The sequence below is a fragment of the Meles meles genome, chromosome 2 (genome assembly GCF_922984935.1).
Source record: "Meles meles chromosome 2, mMelMel3.1 paternal haplotype, whole genome shotgun sequence".
In the NCBI taxonomy this organism is placed as follows: Eukaryota; Metazoa; Chordata; class Mammalia; order Carnivora; family Mustelidae; genus Meles; species Meles meles.
In genome coordinates this window covers 65399123-65413424 of record NC_060067.1, presented here as the reverse complement: position 1 = coordinate 65413424, position 14302 = coordinate 65399123, and the positions used below count along the sequence as shown (strand labels likewise).

Below are 14302 nucleotides of genomic sequence, written 5' to 3'. Positions count from 1 at the left end.
CCAAGGGCCTGAAGGAACGCCGGGCTTTGGAGGCAGAGCTGAGCCTAGGGCCAGAAGGAGTTTGGGAGGACAGTGCTAAGTGGGGAGGTGACAATTAAAGAACCACCGGGGCTGTGTGGGGACAGGATGGGGAGCCCAGGGATGGGGCTGGGTGACCATCTGGGGAAAGGTAAGGAGGCCTGGTCCAGGGCAGGCATCTGACTGCAGCTCTGGGGCTGGGAGAGACAGGAGTATTACCAACTGAATGTGAGGGGTGGGGGAGCAGAGGGTGACTTGGTTTTTGTCTGGGGGCCAGCGCAGCAGTGCTACGTTCTGAGGTGGGGACATGGGAGAGGGCGAGAGCCATATAAAGCATAAAGTTCCCTCCCTGTTAGGATTCTTATCATCACCATCACAGAGCAGGGTTTGGTCTCTGTCCTGGGGCTCAGGCACCTGGGGGGGGGGGGCAGGACTGAGTTGGAGTCCCTTTTTGACCAGTCCCCAAGGCCTATCGAGCCCTGGGGTAAGAGAGAGGCTGGGAAAGCGTGAGCAAGGAGGGCGCCCCCCCGCCCCCAGTCTTCCATCCTGGGAAAGAAGGTGTGATGTGGTCTCCCAGCAACCTTCCCTGTGCTCAAAGGTCCATCTGCTTGGGGGGTGGGGGGTGCAGGGGTGCAGCAAAGGAGTGGTTTTATAAGCAAAGTTTCCTCTAAATCTCTGGTCAGACACCACGGGGCACCCGTGAGAATCCCATCCCCTTGGAGACACAAGGCCAGGACCGGGCAGTGGAAAGCGTGACCTCTGGGCTTCTGCTGACATGGCACCCTTGCTAGGGCCGCAGTAAGAACAGGCGACCAGCACAGAGGGTCCCCAGGGCACTCTGCAAGTGACAGATCTACCAGAAGGGAAAGCCCTTTACAAACAGGCCAAATGCCAGGGTCACTGTCCAAGGTGAGGAGAGGCAGGACGGGGCTTGCTTTCAATGCAGACCCCGGGGCGGAAGGCTTCCCCCAGGCTCTATGTGGTTGTGGGCAGGTCACCCGTGCCTAGAGAGCCTCAGCTCCATCATGGGTCCACTGGGGCTCTAATTCCCACTCCTGTAAGACTGGGGTGGGGGAGGGGAGTGTAAATCTGGTACAACTGTTAGCTCCTTGGAATTCTCAGCATCAACTGCAAAAACTGCACGGGGCGGGCATGGCTCCATCACATCCCAAAGGGCCGAGCGAGATTCCTCATAAAGTTTCCATCTGTCACAACAGAAAGAATTCATGGCGCAAAGGGCCAGCCAAGGGCTGGGTTCACCCGACCCGGGACCGGGAGGGGCTGCCCCTGCCCGTTCCTTTACCTAGGAGCAGCCCAGGGAACAGTGAGACCCGCACTGATTCTAAGTGGGCGGTGGGGGCTTCAGCTTGGCCCAGGGGCTGGCCCCCCACCCGGCGGGCCAGGTCCCCGGTGCGGGCTGGACCCCCGAGGATCCCGGGGTGCCAACCGCGCCCCCGCGGGCACTGAGGGCCGCCCTGGGTGCCGCGGAGTCCGGCCGACGGTCGCGGGGGAAGGGCCATGACGGGGCACCTCGGGACTGGCGCTGCGGGACGCAGGGTGGGGCGTCTCCGGCCACCCTCCCGCCATCCGCGGGCCCCCGGGGGCTACGGCCGTTGGCCGCTCGGTGCCCGCCGCGCGCGGGGCTCCGCGACTCCCGAGGGGGCTCACCCCTCCCCCGGGAGTCCCAATCCAGGCCCGGGCGGTGGTCGCCGTGCGGGAGGGACCCCAGCCCCTCGCCTTCTGGGGACCTTGTGCAGAGGGGTCCTGGGGGCAGCCGCGCAGATGGAGAAGCTGAGGCCCGAGGCGGGCGGAGCCACCCGGCTCCCTTTCCAGTCCCCCGCGCGGCCGTCCTCCGCTCCGAAGTACTCACCCGGCCGCGAGTGGGTTGCACGCGACTCCGCGACGCCTTCGGGCCTCCGGGCCTGTGGCAAAGTTGTTCGCGAGGAGCCGGACACCTAGAGGCGGGAGCTAAGACGCCGGGCAGAGGGAGAGACGCGAGCAGCTGAACAAGCGGGCAAGCGCGGCCCCCCGCGGAGAGGCGGGGCCGGGGGTGGGGCCTCAGGCCGCTCTCCACTCCCGATGCGGCTCGGAAGACCCGGCGCCGGCTCGGCCCGCTGTGCGGCCGGCAAGCCTGCCAATCACCTCTTAACTCCGCCAATCACGGGGCGCCTCGCCTGGCTACCGCCGACCGCCCCCTGGTGTAGCCTGGCCCGAGGGCGCCGGGGGGGCGGATCCGACCCGCCCACAGAGAAAGTTTCCAAGCGGAGTCGGCCCCGGCCCAGCCCACACCGTGTTGGCTCCGCCCCACCCCGCCGGGCCCCGCCCGCAAGGTGTTCGGTTGCAGAGGGAGGCCCTTTGCTTCTCCATCTGTTAACAGGTGGTTGGACTCTTGGACAAGACACAGGCCACCTTTCAGCCACCACTCTGGCCCCAGGGCCCCCAACTTCAGATTCATAATCATTGCTATTGCAGTATTAGCTAACAATTGAGGCCTGCTGTGCGCCAGACCCCTTAATCCCAGCCGTGCCAGAGGCAGAGAGGGCTCCCCTGATATAGCAGCAGGGAAGGAAAACTATGGCCCATTTAAATGCGTACAGGTAACCAAGTACAGCTTTAAATGCACGCAATCAAATGCAATGTCGCACGCTTTTCACAAGGTAATTATGGGATTCACCTTAAAAAATTCAGTAACGGGGTTGGGGTCGGGGGATGACACAAGGCTCAGGCGGTTTTGGAAAACCCTCTTCTTTCAGTCCTGCCCTGTGTCTGAGGAGGTGTAGTTTGGAGATGCGGGGGAAGGTCTGTCCTTCAGTCAGGCCCTTGGGAAGATGAGGTCCTGGCCGGTGACCCACCTTGGGCTGTGTCTGCTCTGTGTCTGGTCCTCACAGCCAACCTGGGATGCCTGTCCTCGGTCATGACAGAAGCTGCCTCAGAGTGGCTGCCAGAGATCTATTAACAACATGTGGGGAGCAAAGATCCTGGTTGGTTTGGGAGATGGATTCTATATACCGAACACACAGCACTGGGCACTTTAGTCAAAGCTGTGTGATTCACATGTCAAGTCATTTGATTCGTCAGCCACACCCCTCGATGTTACCCCATCTCATCTGAGGCTGTGAGGCTCACAGGGGAAGGAAGGAAATGGGCATGGAGCAGCACCTGCTCAGCTCCAAGTTCAGTTTTGGGGGACTCTCATACACTGAACCCCTAATGTACTGTACATACACTGTACCCCTAATGTACTATAAATACATTGTACCCCTAATGAGTGTAGCATTGAGGCAGTGCCAGGGGCTCGTTTTTACTGATGAGAAAATGTCTTTTTTGTTTCTTTCTCAGCCCTTTGCCCTTGAGGAAGGTTTTGCCATTCCATTGCTAAGCTTCTAGAGCATGCTCTTAGTTTCTGGCCTGCCCTCCCTCCAATTTGTGCTCTCTCACTATCAAATAAGTAATAAAATCTTTAAAAATAATAAAAAAATTAAAAAATCATTTGAAGACTATTACTGTCCACGGTTTCGGATCTATGCCTACGGAAGAAAGGGTTTCCAAAGGTCCCTGCGTTCCCACTGCATGTGTGTGTGCTTGCCTATTTCATTAGGGCCAAGACCTAGAAATAGAATCATGGATCCTGATAGGATTTTTGAGGTCTCTAGATACATTTTTACCAAAACGGATTTCTCAATATTGTTTCCACTTCACATCTGAGGGGTGGATACTGGCATGGGGAACTACTTTTTCAACCCCTTTCTTACTCCAGTAAATGAAAAACGGCCTCCCTGCTGTTGTAATCTGCATTTCCATGCTAACTAATGAGGCTAGACTTTTCATGTTCCTTGTTTGTTTTTTTTAATATTTTATTTATTTATTTGATAGAGAGTGAGAGAGCATGAATTGGGGGGAGGGGGAGAAAGCGAAGCAGACTCCCCACTGAGCAGAGACCCTGACGCAGGTGGGGCTCGATCCCAGGACCCCAGGATCATCACCTGAGCCGAAGGCAGACACTTAACCAATTGAGCCACCCAGGCACCTCTCATGTTTCTTAATTTTGATAAGCATCTGCTTTCTCATTCATCTATTGGGTTCCTTAGGCCCTTTGAAAACTCATGAGATGCGTTCTTTTATTTCTAGCCTCCCTTCTTTACCACCTGTCCTCCCCTTGGGCTGGCAAGATGGGGACAGACCTGAATAGCTCATGCAGCCCACCCTTGGGGCCAGCAGCCCTCTTCACACCTGGGAGGGTGGGAGCAGACAGGCCTTCTCCAGGGACATGGGAACACCTTGCCATCACTGTCTTCGTTGTCTACAAGAACATAAATGACTCGTCATTCACCCCCTTGCTGGTTGACCACCGCCCTAGAGATCACCATGGCCCTGTCCTCACAGACCTGACAAACAATAACAGAGACCAAGACACTCCCCCTTGAGGGGACACAATAAGCAGAGGAAGAGGACAGGTTGAGCAGCCCAGGCCGAGCCTGGACACACTTAACACGCTCTGCGGAGCAAAAGGCCTTGAACGTCATCGGTGGATTCAGAAGAAACATTGAAGCGAAGAAAATGAACCAATGGGAAGATAACATAGAGGAAATGCCTTCGAGGGTGGAGGAAAAGCGCGTGAAAATCCTGGAGAAAACGAGAGGCTTTGGGCAGTTCCAGGAGGGAGAACACCCACCTCTTGGGAGGACCAGAAGGAGCTGGTGGGCAGACAGGAGTGAAAGAAAGGAGAAAGTTTCCAGAGGAAAATGTCTCAGGCTGCATCTCTCTGCTGTGAAGGCTCCAAGTCCCAGAAGGGGAGACCATGTCTTGCAAAGTTCTAGAAAGAACCAGTCCCAGCCGAAGGCAGGAGAATCAGCGTAGTGCCTGCACTTTGGGGACCTCGAAACTTGATGATCTCATCAAGGAGCCCTCCCCCTGCTGTGATGGAATTCCTCTGCTGGGGAAAAGGAAAGAAAATATCCCAGCCGGTCAGACACACAGAAGATCCCTTTTACCCATGGGAGGGCCCCTCTCATCAAGACAGTTCAGCTACAGTAGAGATCTCAAGATAGAGCACAAGTAGAGAACAGATAACGCTGGTGGACAGTGACCCTTGCAAAATACTCGATTTAATCTGAATATCCCTGGAATTTTGTATGATAACTGCTAAGTAAGGATTCTTGAAATTCGTGCCACACACTGTAAGAGAAGCCCGTATTCATCTGGGAGTAAACATAGAATCAATGTCAGCCTCCCTGGAGCAAAAGATCGGAGGGACATCCTGGCATCCGGTGGCAGGGAGAGGAAGGGAGAAAAGGGCTTGCTCTGGTGCGAGTGGGAGGGGCGGGAAAGGAAGAAGCTCGTGGGGGAGTGCTGTTCTTGCTTACTTTTCATACATTCACGGGGGAGTATCAGTGTAATTATGACTATCAGGAGCTGGAAGAGGCGGGGGGTGGGGAGTGGGTGAGGGTGTCGAGAGTGAGCAGGGAAGCAAAATTAAGCAAGGAGGAAAGAAGGAAATGACAGCAATAACAAAGTTCAGTCCAAGTAAACACAAAGGGAGGCGAAATAAATAAAACCACGGATATCGGCTTTCATACAAAATGGGGATGGGCTGAATTTCCCATCAAAAGCCTCTAAGGCTGGGTGAAGATAAAAATCCAGTAAAATGCAATTTACAAAATATGCTGCCTCCCCAAATGATGAGAAATAGAGGCCCCAAGTGCACACCATTTGAAAACTGAGATTAAAAAATGACAAGAATGGCAAATTAATCTTGCATAAGGAAGAATTCAAGGCAGAAAGCATTCACAGGAACAAAGACAGATATTACATAATGGTGCAAGGTACAATCCACAAAGATTCAATAATCATAAATCTGATTGTACCAGAAATACAGTGGCTGTGATGTGCTGTATTTTATGTGATGGGCTACTGGGTATGTCACAATGGCCAAGCCATGGTATCCAGCTGCGGTCAAACACCAGTCTAGATGTTTCTCTGAAGATACCTTTTAGATGAGAGTGACATTTGAATCAGTAAACTGTGTAAAACAGATGACTCTCTGCAATGCGGGTGGGCCACATCTAATCAATTGAAGTACTTGCGAAAGTAAGGCTGAGGTCCCCCAGTAAAGGAGAATTTTGCTGGCAGATGGCCTTTAGGTTTGAGCTGCAACATCAGCTCTTCCCTGGGTCTCCAGTCTGCCATCCTGCCTGGCAAGGTGGATTGGTCAGACCCCACTACCTCATGAACCAATTGCTTAAAATTTTTTTTTTTCTGTCTTTAGTGTGTGTGTGTGTGTGTGTGTGTGTGTGTAGGGCAGGAGGCCTGTCTTCACACCCACAGAGAGACAAGCTCTGAGCTTTGCTGTTGAGTTCTGGATGAATGATGAATGAATGAATGAATGAATGAATGAACAGACAAATGAGTTGCCCTATGCAAGGAACTCCCAACAGCTCTTTCTTGCCCTCAACACCACGTGTTCAGACTCTTTAATGTGACATCTAAGTATCCCTCCTACACTTCAGCCCTCTGATTTTTTCTACCCGTGGTCAGAGTCTGCGTTCACAGCCCTTCCCACTTCCTTCCTTACTGCTGCTTAATCCTCCTCAATTTACGCAAGAGATCTTTATCCACGTCCCACCCATTCCAAGCCTTGGGCTGTAGACCAAACCTACTAAGAAAGGTGAAGAAAAAGATTTGTGAGTTATTTCTGGAGGAGAGCAGGGTTGGGGGCTTTTGCAGACCGTCCATTCCCTAGACAGAAAACGACCCCCAGAGATCTAAGCCTACTTCCCGGGACCTGTGCATGCTGGCTAATTTGGGAAAAGGTGGTTGCAGATGTGATTGGATTACATATCCCTGTGGTCACACGAGATGGGACAATTCTCCCGGATTCCGAGGCAGGCATCTAGATGCTATCACAGGTATCCTTCAGGACAGAGGTGGAGACTGGGGGGGATCCATGACACACATAGACAGGGCAACATGAAGATGGACCAGGAGACATATGGAGATGCCGGCCTTGAAGATTGGAAGGATGGGACCCTAAGCCAAGGAGATCCTGCTGCCACAAGAAACTCAAAAAGGCAAGAAACAGATTCTCCTTGATTTTTTTCGCTCAGTGATCCTGATTTTAGACTTCTGGCCTCCAGAATAAGCAAACAGTACTGACAGTTGGGAGATGCGCTCAAAACACCACACTGAGGGGCGCCTGGATGGCTCAGTGGGTTAAGCCTCTGCCTTCGGCTCAGGTCATGATCTCAGGGTCCTGGGATTGAGGCCCACATCGGGCTTTCTGCTCAGCGGGGAGCCTGCTTCCCCCTCTCTCTCTACTTGCCTCTCTATCTACTTGTGATCTCTCTCTGTATATATCAAATAAAAAAAAATCGTAAAAAAAAACCACCACACTGAATGTTCCAGAGGCTCTGTGGCCCTCAGGACATCTGCAGCACTCAGTGACCTAAGCTCTGGATGTGGGGGTTAGTCAGATGAGAATGACACATGGGAACATGCCAGCGCCCCCAGCCCGGACTGCTAGCACAGTGTGACCTCAAGGACCGCCCATATCAGCACGCCCCCACCACTCCCAAGAGCGAGGCCCAAGAATCTGCATTTCATCAGTGGCCCTGGGGGGAAGTTCTGACCTATAGTGGGATTCAGGACCCAAGACTGTAGAGCTGAGTGATTTGCAATGGATCTGTCCCTGGGCATCCTTCACCTGGACGAGTGAATACTCGGAATGCAGAACCCCTCAGGCCTCCTGAGTCAGAATCCACATCTTAAAGAGACACCCCCTATGATTTGTGTAGGTATTAAAGTTGGAGGGACCCTGCTCTAGGTGGGAGGCTCCCAGCCCAGGTTGGACAATATCGGAACCACCTGGGGGACCTGTCCTGCCCAGGCCAGCAACACCGGAAGTCTGGATTCCGTGAGCAGCCCTAGAGAGATGGGGAGCATAGGAGCCAAACTCAGGATTTAGCAAGGTCTAGAGTGCATGCTGGTCGTGCTCCCACTATAAGAAGGACCCCTTCCCAGCTTCCTTGCTGGAGGCTGTCCCACCTGCCCTTGGCCACATCTAGGACAGGAAGGTCCTCGGTGTCACTTCTCGGTGGATCTTCCTGATGCCCTGGCCAACCAGGTGGCCTCCCTCCAATTCTGAGGAGCTGGGGGCGCCCCACGTTCACACCACGGTCATGGGCAGAGCCTTTGGGCTCCCAAGCCACTGCCCTCTGCTCTCTCTGGCCCTCCACCCACACACTCCCATGTCCCACCAGCAGCTCCCCTCCCTCCTTTCCTCCACTCCCTGAGGGAGGGCTTGGGGCCGGTCACAGGGCTCTGTGTCACGAGGACTGGGGGCTCCATCAGAGGCGCTCTCAGCCCTGCTCACCCACGCCCGCCTCCAGCTCCACCTGTGTATCCACATGTTGCCTTGTGGCCAGGCAGCTGAGGCCCCCCACGAGTGTGAGTCGTGCTTTACTCATCTCCGAAGGCAGAGACTTAATGCCACTTAATGGCCTTGTGATGAGTCACCAAGTACATTGTGAAGCTTCATATGGGGAAAAAAAAAGCATTGAGAACAGGAACGTACCTTTGAGGCAGAAGAAAGACAAATGCCTGGCAGGAAGAGACGTGATTTCCCATGACCTCTCCCGCGTCCCAGCACCCCACTGACACGAGCCATGAATCATCGGTCATTAGTCCTTGTCCAGAGAGAGAGAACCGATTCGACAAGTATAGATCTGCATACACATGGGAGATTGGCTCACAAGCTTGTAGAGGCTGAGAAGTCCCACGACGGGCCCTCTGAGAGCCGGGGACCTGGGAGAGCCAGGGTGCAGGTGCAGTCCGGCCCAAGTCCCGGGTGGCGTTGGTGTCCGAGGGCAGTGGGGGAGGCATGTCCCAGCTCAAGCCCAGAGCCCTTCCTGCACCTGCGTGTTCTCCTCTGGCCCTGACCGGATTGGATGGTGCCCCCCACATCCTCACACACTCAGAAATGTGCTTTAACAGCTCTCTGGACACCATTCAGCCCCACTGAGTCAACGCAGGAGCCTTTGGGGGCTTGGTCAGCAGGTCACGGAGATGTGTATCACCAGGGCTGGCCCCAGGGGCCGTAGTGGTAACGTTTGCTGAGCACGAGCGTGAGCTTGAGGCCACACCATCTCCCATCTGATGGCCAGGCCATCTCACACGCGTCCCCCAGGGATGGGGGCATGTAGAAGTGTTCACTGAACACTTGCGGTGAGCGGCCTCCCAGGCCTCCCTGGGCCCCATACCTGGCGAGAAAAGAAACACCCCATCCCTGCTCTGGAAGGGCTAATGGGCTGGCTGGGTTCAGCCACCTGTTAGCAGGCAAGGGTAACCAGGGAGAACCCGTGCTGGCAGATTCCTCACATTGGGAGAAATGACAGCCGACTGAGGTGGTCAGGGAAGGCTTCCTAGAGGAGGTGCAGACCTAAAGAAAATTTTTGTCCTTTGCTTGTTTTATTTATTGATTTATTTCATGTAAATTCAATTAATTAATGTGCGGTCTGTTATTAGTTTCAGAAGGAAAAGTCAGTGATTGATCTGTTGCCTATAACACACAGTGCTCAGCACATCCTATGCCCCCTTAATGCCCATCCCCCGGTTTACCCCATCCCTCTACTCCCCTCCCCTCCAGCAACCCTCAGTTTGTTTCCTATAGAGTCTCTTCTGTTTTGTTCCCCTCTCTGATTTCATCTTGTTTTATTTCTGCCTCCCTTCCCCTCTGATCCTTTTTTTGTTTTTAATAGGCTTTATTTCTTAGAACAGTTTTAGGTTCGCAGCAAAACAGAGCAGAGAGTGCAGAAAGTTCTCTTATGCTCCCTGCCCTATAGGCAGGCACATTCTTCCTCACTATCGGAGACATCCCACACCACAGTAGCATGTTTGTCACAATCAGAAAGCCTACATCAATACATTACAGTCACCCAAAGTCCTGAGTGTTCATTACGGTCACTGTCGGGGCTGTACCTTCTCTGGGGTTTGACAGATGTACAATGACACGTATCTACCATTATAGCATCCCACAGAGTGGGTTCACTGCCCTAAAGCTCCTTGGTGATCTGCCTATTCATCTTCCCCCCGGCCCCAGCAATGACCCATCCTTTCCTGCCTCCATAGTTTTGCCTTTTCCAGCATGTCATGTTGCTGGAGTCATGCTCCTTTCCCTGAGTAACGTGCATCCGAGTCTTGTTTCTGTCTTTTCATGGCTCGATAGCTCATCCCAACACAGAACTGAATAACGTCCCATGGGGTGGAGGGATCACAGTTTATCCATCACCTAAGCCAGAGCACAAAGGAGGTGTTGATTTTACATCACAGAACTGAGCGTGAGGGGGTCATTTTGTAAGTCTGGCTCAGGTGACTCACGGACCTCTTGGAGGGTCCTTTCCCATCCCCCGGCTCCCTGTGGGTTGTTGGAATGGTCCACGAGGGCTTAGCAGGACTGGTGGATGCTGGTTCTTTCCACAGTACCCAGAAACCATCGCCATGCTTAATGGTTACTACACCTGGCGGTTTATACATGGACACAATGACCCTGGGAGGCAGGTGTTACCCCAGTTTACAGACAGGGATGCAGCGTCTCTGACAGGTTAAGGAACGCACATGAGGTCATGCTAAGACCCCTTTTGGATCGGATTGTCCCCAATCCCCGCAGGCATGCCATCCCTCCCACCCCTGCAGATCCCACGTCTGAAACCCAACAAACTCCCCCGTGAGGCAGGGTCCATGTGGGTCTAAAACATGTACACCTGTGTCACTAAGGACCTCACTGAAACAAACACCCCCTGAGTGTGGGCTCCTGCATCCTTTGTTCTCTGTGGCTTCCTGCGGCCAGAGGAGGGTGTGCCTGTCTCTCCCTCCCTTCCCTTCTGAAGTGAAGAATGCTCTCAGTCCCGAGTCCCAGCTGTCATTGTTACAAAACCCAGAGCTGGTAGGAGAGGGGATGGCTTGCTCACTTTACTGGGAAATAGGAGAAGAAAACACAGGCATTTCAGTGCTCAGGAAATGTCAAGGAGAGGTGAACATTGCCTGCTTCAAACCCTCCCCGAGACTTTGCAGGCAGCGATCAGAGTAACAGATACGTGCTGCAGGGAGACTGACAGGGAAGACTGAGGAGAAAAATGCTTCCGAAGTTTGTGGGAGCAATTTGGACACTTAAGCCGAAGAGATCCTGTTTTCGACAATCGTTGGAAGTATAAATTACCCAGAAAGCTCACTGTGATCACAGATAATTGTTTTTCTTAAAATTTTGATACAATGGAAGCTGTCAGGCTCTGACGGCAACCTGCTTTATGGAGCAGGAGCCGGGGTACAAGATGATCCTGGTGCTCACTTTGGGACTGTTAACTGTGTGGGGCATGAGGTGTTGCATGAATTCACTGAATTAAACATTTTTCCTGGAGGAAACCCAATATCAGCGGCTAACCTCAATGCTGCTGGCCTTTGTCCTGCCTGAGGCAGGGACCATGAGCTTCCGTCGTCCTCAGAGTATATCTGCCCTCTGTCCCTGAGCAAAGGAGAGGAGGGTCTGGCCTGACATCAGCATGGAGATGGGCCCGGGGAGATGCGGGGGCCCAGAACACACCATGTCAAGGGCAGCAGGCAGTGTGCTTTTCCAAATAAGCCTCAGACGCGTGTATGAAGGTCCGTGGAGTTCAAGGGTGCTGAGGGCCGCTGGGGAAAGGGTAACTTTGGAGCTGGGGCCTAAAGAAGAAAGGGAGGTTTGCTCTAGGAAGGGGAGAACAGGGTGCTCCTCAAAGAAGGCGGGATGGGATGGGTGCAGAGTCCTGGAGGGTGGCAGACCAGGGGGGGGGTCCTGGCAGCTGTTTGGGCTGCTGAGAGCAGATTTGGGGGGGGGGCGGCTGGCCATGAGTCTGGAGAGGACCAGATGGGGGGCAGTTGTGGAAATTGTCTGATAGGGAAAGGACTAGCACCCTTTCTCCCCCACTTGCTTGTCCCAAAGTGGTCCCCTGGGGTGAGCAAAGACATATTTCATGGGGCTTGGTCATCTCTTACCACATCATAAATCATGCCTAGACTTGGCAGCTTGAAAAACTGCTTTACTTGCTCATCATTCTGGGGTCGGGAATGTGGGCAGGAGTCCACTGAACGGTTTTGTGGGTTTTTTTTTTTTCCCTCTATGTAGCATCAGCTGGGGACCATTGCTCAGATACGTGGCGCTAGCAGTGAGCAGGGCTGGAAGGTCCGAGAAGGCTTCACTCACATGAAGCGGATGCTGGGTGTCCTCCAGATGGCCTCTGGCTCTCCATGGGGCTGCTTGGGCTTCCTGCTGGCGTGGCGGTCTGGGGCCACCTGACATGGCAGCTGGCTTCCACGCAGTGGGGGAGGGCATTTCCAAGGTCTGCAAAGCAGAAGGAGCACATCTTTTATGACCCCGACTCAGAAGTTAGCATCTATTTCCATAAGGTGGGCACGGACTTTCATTCAGAGTAGTCACAGAGAAACCAGCCCAGACTTGGTGTGATGTGTGATGCAGGACGTGCAGCCATTTGTAGTGTCCCACAGACAGGGAGTGCCAGGACATCAAGTGAGCAGTGCGGTGTCACCGCCGAGGCATGCAAAGTCAGAGCTGAACTTCCATCCAGGGCGCCCCACCAGGCTCCCTCTCTGTCACACAGTCCTCCATGGCACGGGGGCAGCATGGGAAACTATGTCATCTAAAGAGTCAAATTGCGGGAATCGGGGCTCTGATTTTCTCCTCCACTGAGAACTTCTTCAAGAGTCTTTTTTAGCTGAAGGAAAAGCGCAAGCAGAAAGACTTTGTCTGTGTGGTGGCAGAAGAAATAGGAGACAATGGCACTAAGCAACAAATGGAAGCGAAAATGAACAGCATCAAGTTAAGTAGGGCTTTCCAACCTTTGTCACGTCACAGCACATTCAGAAAAAAGCACTTGTGCAGACTGTGGTGAACGGTTGAGGCTACTCGCGTGTGTGCTCACTGGTCCCTGGAACAGTGTATCTGCGTGCTGAGGGAACCACTATCCCAACACACAGGAACCTGTCTATAATCACCAGCACCAGCAACACCACAATCACTATCATCATCACCATACCCAGCATCACTATCCCCATCATCATCATCACCATCACCACTGCCATCATCATCACCATCATCATCATCACCATCATCATCATCATCACCACCACCATCATCATCATCATCACCACCATCATCATCATCACCATCATCATCACCACCATCATCATCATCATCATCACCACCATCATCATCATCACCATCATCATCATCATCACCATCATCATCATCATCACCACCACCATCATCATCATCATCACCATCATCATCATCATCACCACCATCATCATCATCATCATCACCACCATCATCATCATCATCACCATCATCATCATCACCATCATCATCATCATCACCACCATCATCATCATCACCATCATCATCATCATCACCACCATCATCATCATCGCCACTATCATCACCATCATCACCACCACCATCACCACCGCCATTACCACCATCACCATCATCACCGCCATCACATTCTGCCTGACTGTCACCTACGAGGATGTGTGTCTGTCTCAGCTCATTCAGAGGGGCAGGAAAGGCAGCCATTGCTGCTGAGGGCCTGCTGGATACCAGGAGCTCAAGGCTCAGAGAGATGAACGGACCACATCCAACATCTAATGCATGGCTGCTGCAGTATTTGAATTTAGGATATTTGGCTATGCCCTAATTTGAGAAATTTGAGAAAAGATGATGTCAGTTCTTGCCACTCCTCGGACAAAACCCTCCAGGGTCTCTGCCTTTCTCAGCGTAGAAGCCGAAGTCCTTTCAATTGCCGCCGAGACCGCTGGTACCATGTTACTCTTGGGCCCCATCCTCTGCTCCTTTCCTTTTGCTCCCTGGCCTCATGCTGGTCCCAGAACACACTGAGCCCACTCTTGACTTGGGGTCTTTGCACCTTCTGTTCCCTCTGCCTGGATGCTCTTCCCCACCCCCATACTTCCTGGTCTCGGAGTAGGTGCCACCTTCTCACTGAGAGGCCTTCCCTGACCACAGTGTGGAACATTGCAGCCCTGCCACTCCATCCCTCTTGCTTCCCTCCCTGCTCACTGCCATGGTTTATGGTTGATTTCTTGTTTGTCTGTCTCCCCTTGAACCTGAGCTTGGCCAGGGCGTGGTCTTGTCTGTTTGCTCCCTACTGCCTCCCTGGAGCCTAGAGCAATGCCTAGCACTGGTAAAGGATCTATAATAGGGGTGAATGAAGGCAGATGGGCA

The 14302-nt window shown here is 53.2% G+C and overlaps 1 protein-coding gene across 1 annotated transcript in view; it reads right to left on the bottom strand.

Annotated features, from left to right (window-relative positions):
• WFS1 (wolframin ER transmembrane glycoprotein) overlaps positions 1-2041 on the bottom strand; it is a 30066-nt gene extending 28025 nt beyond the window's left edge. The window contains exon 1 of the mRNA XM_045998023.1: positions 1889-2041. The gene's annotated coding sequence lies outside the window, so the exon portion shown is untranslated. The remainder of the gene's footprint in view (positions 1-1888) is intronic.
• Positions 2042-14302: the final 12261 nt, after the last annotated feature.